Source organism: Trichosurus vulpecula, chromosome 3, assembly GCF_011100635.1.
Source record: "Trichosurus vulpecula isolate mTriVul1 chromosome 3, mTriVul1.pri, whole genome shotgun sequence".
In the NCBI taxonomy this organism is placed as follows: Eukaryota; Metazoa; Chordata; class Mammalia; order Diprotodontia; family Phalangeridae; genus Trichosurus; species Trichosurus vulpecula.
Window position 1 is genome coordinate 259,893,102 of NC_050575.1, and position 18,505 is coordinate 259,911,606.

Here is an 18,505-nt window from a genome sequence, read left to right on the forward strand (position 1 = left end):
TTTTAATTGTTTAGAATTCTTTGACCATTTATCTATTGGGGAATAGATTTTACGTTTGCTTATATATCTTAGATGTCAGACATATCATACATATATACACATATATATCTATGATATATGAGATAAGGACTTTTTTCTTATTTGATTCTTTCTTCTTATCCTAGTTACATTAATTTTCAATTTCATGTAACTGAAATTATCTATTTTATGTTTCTTTCCCTTGTTTAAGAATTCATTCTCATAAATGATCTTGTTGTCTTCTAATTTTAATATTTTTTAAAGGTGGAATAACTGCAAGTGCAAATATCGCTACCAAACGTAAAGTTGTAGTACTTGGGCTTGATCCTTTCTGCTCCCTCCTTACTGATGGATAGGGGCTGAGCTGAATCCTCCCCAGACTTTTCCTTTCTCCTCCCAGGCAGGTGGTTTAGAGCAGAGGTGTCAATCATGCTGCCGTTGTATGGCATGCACCAATAAAACTCCCAATCTAACTCAGATTAAAACAACTGGAAATTATTTTTAAAAATAAATGAAAATACAATAAAATACAAATAACATTACATTTTAAAACTAAGTCTATATGCACTGCAGGAATTCAAGTTTGACACCACTGGTTCAGAATGTTATCTTTTCTCTTGTCAACTTCCTCTTCTTTCTCATACTTTCACTCTGGAGATTTAATCAGCTGCAGTTACAATAATTAGTTCGTTTTTTAGTGCAAGGGAAAGATAATGGTCCCTCATGTCCATGTGTTCCCCTCCTCTGCTGTTTTATGGAGTTTATAGTAGATGAAAAGTTTGTAGTATAATCACCATAGCTCATGGCCCCTACTTAGGTAAATTCATAACATTCAGGCAGAGGTTTGGTGCTCTGCCACAATTTAAAGTTATGTTTACCTTCAACTAATCCATGGACTCTTTATGTTTGAGGCAAAAATAAGAATATAGGAAATGATTAAGTAAAAGTAGTGGGCAGAGGAAGGAAACAGGCATTTATTAAGTGTCTACTATGGGCCAGACACTTTACTAAGTTCTTTGACATAAAATGAGGATACCTCATGTTATCTTCATAACAAGCCTTGGAGGTAGGTGCTATTATTAGCATCTCCATTTTACAGCTGAGAAAACTAAAGCAGATAGAGTTTAAGTGACTGCCCTGGATCACACAACCAGTAAGTATCTGAGGCTGGATTTAAACTCAGGTCTTCCTGACTCCAAGCCTAACACTCTATCCACTGCACCATCTAGCTCTGACTCCTTCCACAGGATATTAAGGATTTTTGTTACTAGACAGACATGGGAAGGGAGGTTAGGGAAAGAGCAGACCTTTTTAGAACTTCCCTCAGTCCTTAGGGAGATGAGTACAACAGTAGTTTCAGACTGAGTCTTCTAATTTGAGAACTTCTTGACTTCTCCTTTCTTGCTGTAGCTCAGCCCTTCTTTCATGTTCTCCTTTCCATTTTTCCTTTCAGTTTGTTTTTTCACCTGATGTTATATCACCAATTCTTTCTGGCTCTGCTCGCTAAGTCATGGGCAGGACTGAGGACACTGTCTTCCCATGGATGCTGCTGCTCAGTTCTTCTAAGTCCCTACTATTTGTATAACCGTTTAGGAACTTCTGGGTGTGATTTAATTCCACTTTTAACCTCAAAGTCCCAATCACTCTCAGGGTTAAGAGGGAATAGTCATCCCCTCTGAGCTACAAATTCTAGGATTCCAGTAAGTTTTAAAACCTGTATTAAAATGGTATGACCATTCAATTTAATTTAACATTTAATTTAATATTCAATTCACATCCATTTTGAGTTTATTTAGTATAGGGTCTATGATATTGTTCTAAATCTAATTTCTATCAGACTGTTTTCCAATTTTCCAATCAATTCTTGTCAAAGAGTTCTTTCTCAGGTAATTTCTTTTGGAATTTATCATAAAATGAGTTGCTGAATTCAATTATTTCTTATTCTTCCTTGAAATTTTCTTTTCAAATGTCACTACTCCTAGGTTCAGCATGTCCTGTTTACTTCATAATCTGGGCTCCAGAGCCTGTGGAGACAGGTTCTGAAGTTTTCAGGGTGAGGAAAAATGTCTTTGTGATCTCAGCCTTTCCTCAACCTGCCTACGCATCTCTGGAATTAACAAGTGACTGACTCAACAACTAACAAAAGCTGAAAATCCCTATATGTGCAAATGTAAAGTCTCAGTAAAGCAGCTTGGCCTTTAAAAAGAAATGTAGTCACTCAGTCTAGGAAAGAACACTTTAAAAATTGCTGTGATTGTCGATTGTTTGCTCTCTCCGTTTTCATGAATTTTAGCAGACATGTTTCTGCTGTAACGTAAAGAAAAGAGCCAGTTGGCTGTTTCAGACAGTGCCACAGGCAGTTTCAGACAGGACCACAAGGGTATGGGGATTCTGCAGCTAGTTGGGAAGATTATAAGTCTAGTTTTGCTGGCTCCAGAATTAAATGTTGTTAGGTCAGCCAGAGGTAAGCAAGCTTTGGTCAACTGCTTCACACTAGACAGACTCACAAGAGACTTACTGATTAGTCAGGATGCCGTTAATTTACACTGAGGAATTTGTTAAGCAGATGGGGCTATTTATGCTGGTTGATCTGCATACCCTCTTTTTAACAGGAATCAGGGGGATCCAAAGATTGCTTGGTGAACACAAGACTCTTATCAAGAGGAGCTGAATGATGTTAAAGCCAGAGTGACTGGGGCAGAGTGACTCCATGGGTACTGTATTAACGGTAATAACATTTAATGATTACATAACACAGACATTCTGAGGGCTTAGCACCAGATATAATCAGGGTTTTTATAATCATATTTTAGCTAGCAGATCCCTAGATAAGCAGTTCCTTCTCCCTCCCCCCTGCACCACCTTAGGGGTCACTCTTAGTGAGATTGTCCCCATCCTTCCTTATTTCTCTCCCTTCTCTTCCTGCAAAAATCTGCTTAGATGCTTAGAGCTTGGAGGCATTTGTAGATGATGGATCAGTGAGAAAGATTGGGGAAATCTCTAAACACAGGATTAATACAATGAAATAATCTTCCCAACAATTCTAACTATGAAATTCTACCAATGAAGAATTATAGGAAGTAGTTGATTAATGCCTCTTTGTGGATCCCTGGAAACAGCTGATCTCCCTGTAAACAAACAATAAATCACCTAGTTCTTCCAGATGAAATTTATAATCCTCGCCAAAATTATCATCAGTTAAAAGCATTGATTAAGACAGACCTTTTAATAGTGAGACTTTCCATTTGGTCTGTAGCTGGTTGAGAATACAAGGGTGGGCTGTATTCCCACTGGGAGCTGGGTGAAGTTTCTAGCATGCACTGGAAGAAATGAAGGCACAAAGAGGATTTTTTTTTTTCCTGAATTACTTAGGCTCCTAAGAAATAGAGTCAAGTAGTAGAGAGCGTATTACCTGTAATCAGGAAAACTTGGTTTTTAGTTCCGTCTCTGACACATACTGGCTGTGTGACTGTGCAAGTCACTTAGCTTTACAATGCTCGAGGCAACTCTCGAAGACTATAAGTGACAGGTGCCCAACAGTTGCTTACAGAGGGACTTTACACTATGTAAGTTCTCCACACCAATGAAATCACAGGCCTGTATTTTTTTTTTTTTACTGACTATAACCTGAGGTTCAAGAACAGTGCATATACATAAGGCTCCACATTGACGGAAAGAATGATTACTAGAAGCTGTGTGTCTACATGAGGGACAGGGATGGCAAGAGCTTGTATCTTCTCTCTCCAAGCTGGAAGCAAGAAACTCTCAAGCAAATACTTAGGAAGTTTTAAGTAATCATTTTTTTCCACTAATGAAGAGAGCATTATGTAAATATACCAGACTTAAACCCCAGGTTACATTAGGATTTTCAGTGGAAAGGAAGCCTGGAGATCACCTAGTCCAATCACTCATTTTATCCATGTGGAAAACCAGAGTGATTAAGTGATTGACTCAGAACCATACAATCACCAAGGAACAAAGTCCACAAGTGAATTCAGACCTTAACTCCACATCTATTAGTCTCATCGCTATGCAGGCTGAGAGCAGTAAGCTGAGTTATGCCATTGTCACTGCCTCTGCTAGCATCTTGAACTGTATCCTAGATCCTAAGGGGTGTGTGTGTGTGTGTGTGTGTGTGTGTGTGTGTGTGTGAGAGAGAGAGAGAGAGGGAGAGAGAGACAGAGAGAGAGACAGAGACAGACAGACAGACAGAGAGACAGACAGACAGAGATGAAAATGATTCTCTTAGGATCCCACTCTTGCATTCCTTATCTTACTGTCTTTTCACACCCTTCCTTATCCCAACTCCTAACCTCAGCCAGTAATTCGTTTCCCTTAAAACAGGGCACCACAGACAGATTTCAGGGTGTCTAAAAAAGTGTAGAGGAAAAAATATTTACATCTTTAACTTCCCTAACCTCTAACTGAAATATAACATTTCTTTCAGTTACAAATGTATGTAGTAATTCTAAGAAGGGGTCCATAGACTTCACTAGGCTGCCAAAGGAGTCTACAATACAAAAAAGTTAAAAACCCCTGACTTAAAGTATTAAGTAGCAAGAGTTAGTGAAATAAGCTAAAGGGCACTCAACTGCCCCTGGGACAGTATTCTTTTGCCATGATAGATGGGATAGGGTTGTCCCTAAGGTCTTGGGTTGAAAGGGTTTGAAAATCACTATAGTGAGAAAGCACCTCCACTTTTTTATTTATTTAATATTTTTAGTTTTCAGCATTGATTTTCACAAGAGTTTGAATTACAAATTTTGTCCCCATTTCTACCCTCCCCCCTCTAAGATGGCATATATTCTGATTGCCCCATTCCCCAGTCAGCCCTCCCTTCTGTCACCCCACTTCCCCCCTTCCCCTTTTCCCTTACTTTCTTGTAGGGCAAGATAGATTTCTATGCCTCATTGCCTGTATATCTTATTTCCTAGTTGCATGCAAAAACTTTTCTTTTGAACATCTGTTTTTAAAACTTTGAGTTCTAAATTCTGTCCCCTCTTCCCTCCCTAAGAAGCCAAGCAATTCAACATAGGCCACATGTGTACCATTATGCAAAACCATTCCACAATATAAATGTTGTGAAACACTAACTATATTTTGCTCCTTCCTATCCTATTCCCCTTTATTCAATTTTCTCCCTTGACTTCCCTTTTCAAAAGTGTTTGCTTTTGATTACCTCCTCCCCCTATCTGCCCTCTCTTCTATTGTCCCCCCTTTTTTATCTCCTTCCTCCTACTTTCCTGTGGGGTAAGATACCAATTGAGTGTGTATGTTATTCCCTCCTCAGGCCAAATCTGATGAGAGCAAGATTCATTCATTCCCCCTCACCTGCCCCCTCTTCCCTTCCAACAGAACTGCTTTCTCTTGCCACTTTTATGCAAGATAATTTACCCCATTCTATCTCTCCCCTTCTCCCTCTCTCAATATATTCCTGCCTCATCCCTTAATTTGATTTTATTTTTCGAGATATTATCCCTTCATATTCAACTCACCCTGTGCCCTCTGTCTATATATATATATATATATATATATATATATATATATATATATATACATATACATATATGTGTGTGTGTATGTGTATTCCCTTCAGCTACCCTAATACCCTTTGTCTCATGAATTATACACATCATCTTTCCTTGTAGGAATGTAAACAAAACAGTTCAACTTCAGTAAGTCCCTTATGATTTATCTTTCTTGTTTACCTTTTCATGCTTCTCTTGATTCTTGTGTTTTAAAGTCAAATTTTCTATTCAGCTCTGGTCTTTTCACTGAGAAAGCTTGTAGGTTCTCTATTTTATTGAAAATCCGTATTTTGCCTTGGAGCATGATACTCAGTTTTGCTGGGTAGGTGATTCTTGGTTTTAATCCTAGCTCAATTGACTTCCAGAATATCATATTCCAAGTCCTTTGATCCCTTAACGTAGAAGCTGCTAGATCTTGTATTATCCTGATTGTGTTTCCACAATACTCAAATTGTTTCTTTCTGGCTGCCTGCAGTATTTTCTCCTTGATCTGGGAGCTCTGGAATTTGGCGATAATGTTCCTAGGAGTTTTCTTTTTGGGATCTATTTGAGGAGGTGATCGGTGGATCTTTCATTTTCTATTTTACCCTCTGGCTCTAGAATATCAGGGCAGTTCTCCTTGATAATTTCTTGAAAGATGATATCTAGGCTCTTTTTTTGATCATGGCTTTCAGGTAGTCCAATAATTTTTAAATTATCTCTCCTGGATCTATTTTCCAGGTCAGTGGTTTTTCCAATGAGATATTTCACATTGTCTTCCATTTTTTCGTTCCTTTGGTTCTGTTTTATAATATCTTGATTTCTCATCAAGTCACTAGCTTCCACTTGCTCCAATCTAATTTTTAAGGTGGTATTTTCTTCAGTGGTCTTTTGGACCTCCTTTTCCATTTGGCTAATTCTGCCTTTCAAGGCATTCTTCTCATTGGCTTTTTGGAGCCCTTTTCCCATTTGAGTTAGTCTATTTTTTAAGGTGTTATTTTCTTCAGTATTTTTTGGGGTCTCCTTTAGCCAGTCATTGACTTATTTTTCATGGTTTTCTCACATCACTCTCATTTCTCTTCCCAATTTTTCCTCTACTTCTCTAACTTGCTTTTCCAAATCCTTTTTGAGCTCTTCCATGGCCTGAGACCAGTTCACGTATTTCTTGGAGGCTTTTGATGTAGGCTCTTTGATTCTGTTGACTTCTTCTGGCTGTGTGTTTTGGTCTGCTTTGTCACCAAAGAAAGATTCCAAAGTCTGAGTCTGAATCTGAGTCTGTTTTCACTGCCTGACCATGTTCCCAGCCAACTACTTGATCCTTGAGTTTTTTTGTTGGGGTATGACTGCTTGTAGAGTAGAGAGTACTTTGTCCTAAGCTTGAGGGGCTGTGCTGTTGTTTTCAGAGCTAATTCTACACAGCAAGCTCTGCCACACCAGCACTCCTCCTCTCCCAAGAACCGCCAACCCAGACTGCGACTCAGATCTAAGCAGGCTCTACACTCCTGCTCTGATCCACCACTTAATTCCTCCCACCAGGTGGGCCTGGGGCCAGAAGCAACTGCAGCTGTAGTTCTGTCCTCAGAGCTGCACTACCTCCGCTGCACCTGGGGCTGTGGCTGAACTGCGAACTCCTTTCACTCTGTCCCTGCAGTTTTTCCCACTAACCTTCTCTGTTGTCTTTGGTGCTTGTGGGTTGAGAAGTCTGGTAACTGCCACAGCTCACTGATTCAGGGCACTAGGGCCTGTACCACCTGGCTTCCGGTCTGGTTGGTCTGGGCACGGCTCATGCTGGGCTCTCTTTTGCTCCGCTCCCTGCACTGCTCCCAGCTCCGTGCATGATAGACCTTACCCAGCGACCATCCAGGCTGTTCTGGGCTGGAGCCCTGCTTCCCTCTGCTATTTCATGGGTTCTGCAGTTCTAGAATTTGTTCAGAGCCATTTTTATAGGTGTTTGGAGGGTCCTGGGGGAGAGCATTCGGCAAGTCCCTGCTTTCCAGCTGCCATCTTGGCTCCACCCCCAGCATCTCCACTTTAACAAGACAAATAGGACAGACTGCTATTGAATACACAACTCAAAGCTGAGGGTCCTCAAAGTAATAATTGTCTGGGGGTGGCTAGAAGACTAGTTCCTGAAGAACAAGCCTTTGCACAGGGAACATAGATGAAGACTAATTTGATTGTTTTACTGGAGTGGCTTCTTGCAGAGCTAGCTGGTATTTGCAGACTGACTACTAGACTTGTGGTCAGCTTCACTTATGGAAGGACAAGGGAACAATAGTCTGGAAGGAAAGCAAATGATTTCTTAGGAGCAACGTCTGTTGTGAAGAAAGAAGTTAATGCTACAGAAAGAGCTGTGTTGCAAAGTGTGGGGCTTCATTTGTAGCCTAAAAGGCAGTCACAGAATATTGTTCCTCTCTCACCTATAGTCTCCCTTTAGCAAGCAAGTGTCAAATAAAAAGTAGGTTCATTAGAATAGGAGAAAACTAGACTAGTGGCAGGAAATTTGAGTGTATAGCAAGGTTTGTCTCTAAGAGTCATGTTGTACCAAAAAGTAGCACATGGCATAGCAGACCTTCTTGACGTAAGCACTCCTACATGGTCAGTAGCTCTATGACTTTTAAGATCTCTCAGTCCTAGTTTCCTCATCCATAAAATGAGGAGAATAATGCATTACTTACCTCACAGGTAACTTACTTACCATATTGCCCAAGATCATCAAACTATCTAACTCATATCTGTGTAGACTTGTAAGGCTCTGAAAGTCCTTTTCTTGTCATAGCCCTGTGAGGTTACGTAATGTATTATTATCCCCATTTTATAGATGAGGGAACTGAGGAGTACTTTGAATTAAACAATCACTAGAACTCTAAAATACAGTAAAAATAACTGTTCAATACAAAGTGACCTGAATCAAGTAAAGCGTAAAATACATACACAACACACTTGAGGACTGGGCCCTTTATTTTCCTCTCCAACAGCCTAGCCATCTCTCCTTCCCTAGTTCTTCAAGCTGAGTATACAGGGGTCATTACAATCAATCAATCAATTTCAATCAATAAGCATTTATTAGGCACCTATTATGTGCCAGGCACTGTGCTAAGTGCTTGGAATACAAAAAAAAAAAAAAAGACGAAAGATATCTCCTGCTCCCAAGGAGCTTACAATCTAATGGGGGAGACAACATGCAAACAAATATATACAAAGAAGCTATATACAGGATAATAGGAAATGATTAACAAGAGAAGGCACTAGAATTAAAGGGGGTTGGAAAGAGCTTCCTGTAAAAGACAGAATTTAAGTTTGAACTTGAAGGAAGCCATGGGAATTGGTAGGCAGATTTAAGGAGAGGGAGCATTCCAGACATGGGGGACAGTCAAAAAAAATGCCAGGAACTGAGAGATGTATTATCTCGTTCATGGAACAAGCCAGTGTCACCGAATTGAAGAGTACATGAAAAGGGTTGAGATGTAAAGAGACTGGAAAGGTAGGAAGGGTCTACACTGTGAAGAGCTTTGAATGCCAAACATAGCATTTTGTATTTAATCGTAGAGGTGATAGGGAGCCACTGGAGTTTATCTGGAGTAGGGGAATGGGGGAGGGGAAGGGGTCTGAACTGTACTTTAGTAAAATCTCTTTGGAGGCTGAAAGGAGGATGGATAGGAGTGGGGAGAGGCTTGAAGCAGGCAGAACTGTCAGCAAGCTATTGCAACAGTCCAGGCATGAAATGATGAGGGCCTGTACTAGAGTGATGGCAGTATCAGAAAAGAGAAAGGGATGTATTTATTTCAGAGATGCTGTAATGGTGAAATCACCAGGCTTTGGCAACAACTTAGAGATGAGGAGCAAGAGACAGTGAGAAGTTGAGGATGACTGCTGGGTTGTATATCTGAGGAACTGGGAGAACAGTGTTGCCCTCTACTGTCACAGAGGAGGAAGGAGGGAGGAAAGGTATACAGGCAAAGAATGAATTCTGTTTTGGACATGTCAAGTTTAAGATGTCTACTGGACACCCAGTTTGAGATGTTGGAAAGGCAAGATGAGGTCAGTAGAGAGTTTGGGGTAGGATAGGTAGATTTGAGAATCATCAACATAGAAATGGTAATTAAATCCAAAGAAGCTGATAAGATCAATAGAAGAAAAACTTATCCAGGAGAGAGAGAAAGAGTGATAAATAGTGTTAAAGGCTGCAGTAAGGTAAAAGAAGAGTGACAGATGAGAAAAGGTCATTTATCCAGCAACCTAGAGACCATTGGTGTCTTGGGAGAGAGCAGTTTCAGTGGAATTATAAGGCTAGAAGCCAAATTATAAGGGGTTTAAAAGAGAGAGAAGAGAGAATGTAGATGCATCAATTGTAGATAGAAGAGATATAAGATGACAGGTGGAAGATCAAGTGAGGTTTTCATGTTTTTTTTTTCAGAATGGGGGAGACATGAGCATATTCATGGTCAGTTGGGAATGAACCAATAGAAAGGGACAGATTGAAAATAAGTAACAGAGTGCAGATAACAGTGGGGTAAATCTGTTCGAGGAGAGGACGAAATGGGATTACTTGAGTAAGTAGAGGAGTTGGCCTTGGTAAGAACTAAAGTAACACCACTAAATCACGTGAGACAGGGGTAAAAGAGGATAGTGGTAGAAGTCATCTGAGTGATAGAAGATGACAGAGAATGTTCTTGATTTTTTTTTTATTCTGTAAATCATGAGAGAAGGATCTGAGTTGAGAGGGTGGGTAGTGGAGGAATCATGGAAGGTTTGAGAAGAGACAAAGAGCTGTTATGGAGAATGGTACAGTGAGTTGATAAAGAACGTATGGTAGATTGCCTAGCAGCTATGAGGGACCAGTTTTGGAGCAGGGAGAAATCCTTTGGGACAGATGAAAGATGCCTGGTTTGACCCCTTGCCACATTCCCTCAGGGGACATGCTGTTCCCAACAGGAGATAGAAGGCATAAGATGTACCATAACCATCATAGATTTGCTTAAAGCCAGAATTTAGTAACTTCTCTCTAAATTCTTTTTATACAATTGTAATGCTATCTGTGGTATATACCACCTCTCAAATGATAAGTCCCTAGAATATGTACCCCAGATTCAATATACTCTTCATGCCTATATCCACTCAAAAGATGCTAGTCCACAAGTCCCAATCATTATGTTTACTTTTTCTCTGGTCAATCAGATAATTCAGTCAGTTCAAAGCAAAGAAATTTAATGAAATGTCATAGTAAGAAAATTTTCAATAGAGTGTTGCCACATGCCTCATAGCACAAGGTATGCATGTGACCAGTGGGAGAAGGATCATGTTTAGAAATCTTTCATGATGGGCAAATTACAACTCTGATGCTTCAAAACCCATGTGTGGTATCTTCTAGTGAACTCCTATTGTCTTCTGGCAATGTCATTGAGCTGCTCTCACCCATGATATCTTCTGGTGATATCATTTCACTGCTTTCACCAAGAGCGCTCCTTGCTGTCAAGGGTCTCTGTTGGGCATGTTGCTCCATTGGGCTTATGGGCTCACTATACCTGTTCTTCGTTTGACATGTTCTGTTGGGCTTGTTTTTACTGGCATGTTCATCTCTTCATGGTCTTACAATCTAAATTAAAAGAAATAAATAAAGAATAAACAAGCTAACTAGAAAAGAGACCAGTGTAGGGGGTTTTAGTCCTAACTCTGGAAAGATCTCACTGCCATGAAGCTATGGATTCCCAGTACTCCCACTCCCACTGGGGCCACTGCTTCACAGAATCATTCCAAAGCCTCCTGCAAGTTTTCATGACTTATCTCTCAGCACTGACTGCTAATCTCTACAGGTTATCTCTCTACCTCCAATAGCTTTTTCTTACATTCCACTGATTTTTCTTCTGTTTTCTTTTGGTTAGCCTCCTTGTTCTCCAAGGTCAAGCTACCAAAAAACAGCTGAATCCCATGGAATGTTGGGTAAACTGCTGGCCTGAAGGCAGCTTCCCAGTTCACATTCCATGGCCAAGCCAAGGTCAATTAGATAATGGTCATATGAGAAGATTTCACAAACTCTCTCTGGGAATTTCTCTGATTTTACCCTTTGTCTTTCCTAGGTTATAAAATTAACCTCTATTTACCCAGGACTATTGAAATATCCTAATATGCACATGCACACACACACACACACACACACACACACGCACACACACACACAAATATTAACTAAGCTCATTCTACTCTTAAGCAGTTTGGGAGATCTCATTCCAGCTAAAGTAGAGTAATATGGTTTAATGATCATACTTAAAAGTTCCACCATCTTCTAAATTGGTTGTTTTTGGAGATAAGGCATCTGAAGAAAGTTGCTTGTCTATGTTCTCCAGCCCCTACACACAAACAAAAAAAATCATCAAAGTGTTTTGTTATTGTGGTTGGCATTTTTTATCTTTTGCATACAGACAAGTTCACTTTATAGTATTACTACCTAATCTTTTCCCTTCTTTAGCTAGTCAATATAAACTTAAGGCATTGCCTGCCCTATTAATCTTGATTTCATTGTATCTTTCATTGTGATCACTTTGAGGGCTTCTTGGCCATGGTTCCTTTGATTTCAGGGATAACCTGCAAGGTTGGTACAGGTTTCATTTCTGTTTGTTTTTAGTTTTTACTCAAATCCCAGTCTGGCATTCCCCTTGAACACAGTATAAGGAACATTTGTTTTGGGGGCACAAAGCAAGCAGGAAGACTGGGGTCCACAGAGTGTATTATTGCCACCCATTAAGCCTTGCTTCCCCCAAAGCAGAAACAGGTCTGATGCCTTTCTGTGGATAAACAGTATTTCATAGGAATATCCCTTTTGTGTATCTTGGTTGCTTTCCCATCACCGTCTTCAGAAGAAATAACCACTCCCAATTGAGTAAGATACCCCTCAAATGGATGACAAAGGCATTCTCTCACTTCTTTCAAATGTCTTCCATTAAAAACAAAGCCAGTGAATACTCACTTCAAGGAAATAGAACAAAAAAGTCTGATCAGTTTTTAAAAACAAATCACCAACTTCCAGGTCAGATGACTAATAAGATAGAGAACCAGACATTTTTCTCTCATCCTCATAACCTCTCAAACCTCTAAAAATAGAAATTATGCATGATATAAAACAATTTTAGCTGTATTCAAGGTTAGAACACCAAGAACCCAAATGAGGAACCAATTCAATGAACTGAGACCAAAAAAGAGTAACTAGCCCCTAATATTTTTTTTTTAGTTTTTTTTTCGGGCAGGGCAATTGGGGGTTAAGTGACTTGCCCAAGGTCACACAGCTAGTACATGTGTCAAGTGTCTGAGGCCGCATTTGAACTCAGGTCCTCCTGACTCCAGGGGCGGTGCTCTACTCACTGTGCCACCTAGCTGCCCTCCTAGCCCCTAATATTTTAACTCAGCACTCCTTCCCCCACAACCTTGCTCCTGTAGCAGGGGTGCACAAACTAATGCACAATCTTATATAGAATTCAACTCTCGTATCTCCATCCTCTCAGCGCCACAGAAATCCAAGAGAGAAGTTTGCTCAAGCTTTAGCACTATTTTATGCCACAACAGAGCTTATCCAGAGAACTGAGGTGAAGAAGTATGGAACAGGACACAAGCGTGCCTGTCTGGTACCTCTAAGCCTAAGGGAGATCCATTTGGGGCCAAATATTTCCCCCTAGAAAGGGGCTTTCTTGGGAGCAGAGCCTGAGACTGGTGAACTATGAATTGCCCAGCATGGAAAGAGGCTGAGATGGCTTTGAGGTCCAGCCCCAAGAGAAACCAGACTCAAAGAGGAAGGAGTCATAAAGTGAGTGACAGACTATAAGAAGAAAAACAAAAGACAGAAATTGCCAATGATCTCAGGAGGAAGAAAACTTAATTAGAGACCTTGAGATTAAGCAGTTAAACCAGCAATGAAGATATTAACATGATAGAAATAAATATGGCTTGAAGATCAAGTAAAAAAGTCTAGCCATCTATGAACATATATTGAAAGACAAAGGAAAATGAATCCACACATGATAAGGCAAAGGATTCTGTGGATCCTCAAGAAAGTATGGAACCACAATAGGATGTTCCTGAATGGTTTGAATGGAATGGTTTAAATTTTAAAAGGGAAATGAGAGAGAGTCAAAGGCCATTCTCCTGCCTGCACTGGACCCACGTGTCCTCTCTCTGCTCCATGATGTTGTCATCCTTTGCCCCCATTATAGCCTTAGCACCTTGGAACAGAATACTGCTCAAGTACCTTTGCTAGCTGCTTCTGGAGAAATTGGACAACCCCTTTCAATTCTGAAGAACTGCCCATTAGTGAGCTAACACTTTATGACATTACTCATACTCTTGGTGTAGCAGCTAATCTGAGCCACATTGAGACCAGAGTGACTACAAAAGGTTACATAGGACCTGAGAAGCTGCCAGATTGCCTGAAAGGCTGTGACATCATCATGATTGATATAGGAGTTCCCAGAAAGACAGGAATGACTCTTGATAACCTTTTCAACAACAAAGCTTCAATCATTGCTACTCTGGTTGCTGCCTTTACCAAGCATAGCCCAAGAAGTCATGATCTGTATTATTGTAAACCTGGTCAACTCTACCATCCCAGTCACATCTAAAGTTTCTAAAAAACAAGGTGTATAGAATTCCAACAAAATCTTTGGTATAACAACACTGGTTATCAACAGAGCAAATACTTTTTGTTGCAGAATCAAAGGGGTTAGATCCAGCTTGAGTCAATGTCCCCATCACTGATGAGCATGCAAGGAGACTATAATCATTCTGATCTCTCAGTGCATATCTAAAGTGGAATTTCCTGAGGATCAGCTGAAAACGCTGACAAGAAGGATCCAACAGGCTGGAAGTAAGATTGTCAAAGTTAAAGCTGGAGGAGGTATAAAATAGGCCCTATGAATGGCCTATGCCAGTGACACATTTGTCTTCTCTAATGTGGTGTAATAAACAGAAAGGAGGGAGTCATTGAACGTTCCTTTGTCAGATCAGAAGAAACAGAGTGCTACTATTTTTCCACACCCTTGCTGTTTGGGAAAAAAGGTATCAAAAAGAATATAGGTATTGGCAAGAGCTCCTTTTTTGAAGAGAAGATGGTCACTGAGGCAATTTTCAAGATGAACGTTTCCATCAAGAAAGAAAAGGATTTTGTGAAGAACATGAAGCAAAAAAGCTATAATATGAAAAAGGAATCTATTTCCTTAATTTATTAAAGAAATGTATTATGTTTTTCCTTGTTATTAATTTTTATTTATTATTAATTTATTATTTCACTCGAAAAAATTTTAGATGCAGTGCATCATCTTTGAGGAGATTGATATTAGCATATTATCACCCCATCAAATTGTCAACTGGCATACTGATACATCAATAAAATGGTTATCTATTTTTTAAAAGAGAAATGAGAAATGTGAAAACAGAATTTATTACCTGCACAACAAAAATAATTGGCAAAATAGAAACACTTGAATCCATGTTAGCAAATCTCACCAAAAAAAAGAGAGAGAGAATAACTGATTGAGAATGCAAATACACAGAAGCAAAAGAAAATCACAAAGAAGAGAAAGAAAAAAGCAATAACATTAATTTTGTGATATTAAATTACAGAATTGGAGGGCGAATAAATGGATGAAAGGGAAGAAGATGATAGAGCAAAATATATGTTGTACTCCAATCAAGTTAAAGGCTAACAGAGGATGGAAAATAACTTTAGTAGTCTCTCAAGAAGACAGACCATAGGTGAATGAGTGAGAGAAACTGAAAAATGGAGAAAGAAGGGGAGAAATGTTGTCTCAGTGATGGAAGAAGTACCACTGATGTACGATCCCATGAGAGAAGAGACATATTCTATGACTGTAATATTCAGGAATTTGGTGTTTAGAGACATCATTAATCCTGCCCAAAGAGAAGGGAAATCATAGCTCTTTCAGTGACTGAAGAATGGGAAGGTATAGATCTAGGGAGAAGATTTCAACAAAATAGGGAAAAGTGACCATGGGAAGACAACAGTCAATACTGAATTGTACAATCCAAAACAAGAAAATTCCCACTATGTGACAATATCCTTTCTATCACCTACAGGAAATGTTATTTCTAGGAATAAGGCACAAAGATAAAAAAATGGGTCTAGGCCACAAGTTCTACAGGACAATAATATAGAAACTATTTAGAAAAAGGCTAGATACCTTAGATGTTTTAATTCCATGAAGAATACAGAGACTAAACAAGGACTAAATAAGTGAATAAAAAAGTCTGGAATAGACAGAGAGGGAATATAAATAGTAAAGAGAATGAGGGAGTTAAATCCTTTTTTAAAAAAAAAAGGTGCAGAAAACAAAGTTTAAAAAAACTAACAAGCAAAACAAATTGAAGGAGAGGAAACGAATGGGGATTTTTACTTGAGTATTCAACTGAGAAGTAAGAAAAAAGGGGAAGAATGAAATAACTAGATAAAAATAAGAAAGAAACATGAACTAATAATAATAATAATAATTTCATAAATCCCCAAAATTAGAGAAAGTACTAATAAATGAGATGTTTGGCTTGAGAGTGAAGAGAAGACAGATGGTAGAAATAAGGCTGCCCTAAAATAAAGCTAAAATGACTGAAAAGCCATGGTTCTGTATTATCTTCTTTGTTTTATGGATGGCTTACTGAGAGGGTTAGAAAGAAGGATACTGGGGAAAACTATGGCGATGTGCAAAAAACTAGCATACATCAATTTAAATGTAGTTTTTAAAATTAGCTAGTATTTGTTCATTTTAAAATAAGCAGGTGACTTCTCAGTCTTCCCATCCCCCACACCCCCAAAAAATCCAACAAAACTCTTTCCTTTTGCCTTCTGGGTTCTTCTGGAATTCTTTCTAATCACTCTTTCTGGTGTGATCTTTAATATAAGGAGCACTGAATGTGAGGAAAAGATGTGGGAGGCTAAGGAGGCTGAGAGATGAGGAGTCTAAATTTAATGCTAAATGCCCTAGGCTCCTTTCTGAAATCTTATTAAGGGAAACTTTTTGTGAATTTTCAAATTATTCACTTAGTTTAAGGAATTTATTTTATCTTTACATCAGTAAACCTTCAACACATCCACTTTGATCTTTGGAGCTAGATTATCATCCTGTCTCTTCCATGTGATCAGTCATTTAGACTCTCTGATTCTTAGTTTCCTCATCTGTCACATATAAACCACATCTTCTCTGTTAGGTTTATGTATGATAAAATGAATGTGAAAATGCTTTGAAAAGTATGAAATGCTATTCAAATGGCTTTAGATCAAAAGAATCAAGGACTTGCAATTAGAGAAGATCTGTAACTCTCAAACAGGGAAGACAAAGGCAAATTATTAGGATTTTGCCAACACAAATGCCCTGACCTTGAAAAACATTACTTGAGTATTAGCAAGATGTCACAGGATCATGAATGAAACTTGAAAAGGACTTCACTCCTACCCCTCTCTAATTTAAAGTTCAGGAAATTGAGAGACAGGTGACTTTTCCAAAATCCCATAGGGAATTTAGCATCAGAGGCAGAATTGACAGGTCTTCTGACTCGAGATCCAGTGTGCTTTCCAATCTATAAAGACCTCTTTCTTTTGGAATGAATTAAAACATAAGCTATGACCATTCTAATAGATAAGTGGTCAAAGGATGTGAACAAAGAATTCTCAAAAAAAGCATTCACAAACACACGAAAATATGCTCCAAACCACTAATGAAAAAGAGAAATGCAAATCGAAACAACTGTGAGGTTTCACCTCACATCCTGTAAATTGGCAAAAATGACCAAAAAAATGGCAACAGTTAGGGTTGGAGAATTTGCGGGAAGATAGGCACATTAGTACATTGTTGGTGGAGGTATGAAATGGTACAAGCATTTTCAAAAGCAATTTGGTATTATGCAAATAAAGTGATTAAAATGTCCATACCCTTTGAACTGAAGACTCTATTCCTGGGCTTATACCCTAAGGAAGTAACTGATGAGAAAGAAGTCTCTGTATATTCCAAAATATTTATAGCAGCACTTTTTGAGATGGCTAAAAGTTAGAAACAAAGTAGAGGCCCACTGATTGTGGAATAGCTAAACAAATTGTAGTATATTAATGTAATAGAAAACTACTTCACTGTAAGAAATGTGTATGATGAATATAGAGAAGCATGGGAAGATCTATATGAATTGATGCAGAAGTAAACAATATACACAGTACTTAATGTAAATGGAATGAAAAATGACATACCAAAAAATCAAAAGTAAAAAAATTATAAAGATCAAGCAGTACTCGAGTGAAGAGATATGAATCAGCATCCCCAACCTACCCCATGGTGGAGGTAGAAGGGCCACAGGTGTCACACATTACACATTCTCAATGTATCAATCAGTTACGCTGATTTTTTTCCTCTCTCTAAAAAACAAAACAAAGCAAAAACACTATTTATTTGTCACTGTTTTTCCCTCTCTCTTAAAAACAAAACAAAGCAAAAACACTCTTTGTAATAGTGAATGGCTCTCATGGTGAGGGAAGGAGGTAGATACATGGGATGCTATGGCAACATAAGAAACAGAAAACATTGACAAAAATTAGCTTTTAAAAAATAAGCCATGATTTCATGAAATGGAGGTGTTTCTTTTGTTTGTTCATTTTCCTTGGTTAGACCAAGGGAAACTTTCAGACTTATTTTCTCTAACTCCCCTTCACCCATTATAAAGCACTAGTCTTATCTTTTATCTTACAGACAAAATATTGTACTAGCTGTTCCTCAACTTGAGATTATACCTCTGTGCCCTCATACAGGTTTATACCCAAGCCTTGAACTTATTCTAACTTCTATTCTACCTCTTAGAATCCCTAGTTTATTTTAATGATCAGTTTGGATACAACTCTTACATGAAACATTTCCTTATCCTTCCCTCTAGTAATTAATTCTCTCACTCTTTTCAAATTACCTTATGTTTATTTCTCTGTGTAGGTGTCTTTGTTTTATCCC

The 18,505-nt window shown here is 38.7% G+C and overlaps 1 pseudogene; it reads left to right on the plus strand.

Moving 5' to 3' along the window:
* Positions 1-10,064: 10,064 nt before the first annotated feature.
* On the plus strand, positions 10,065-14,737 carry LOC118842465 (annotated as a pseudogene).
* Positions 14,738-18,505: the final 3,768 nt, after the last annotated feature.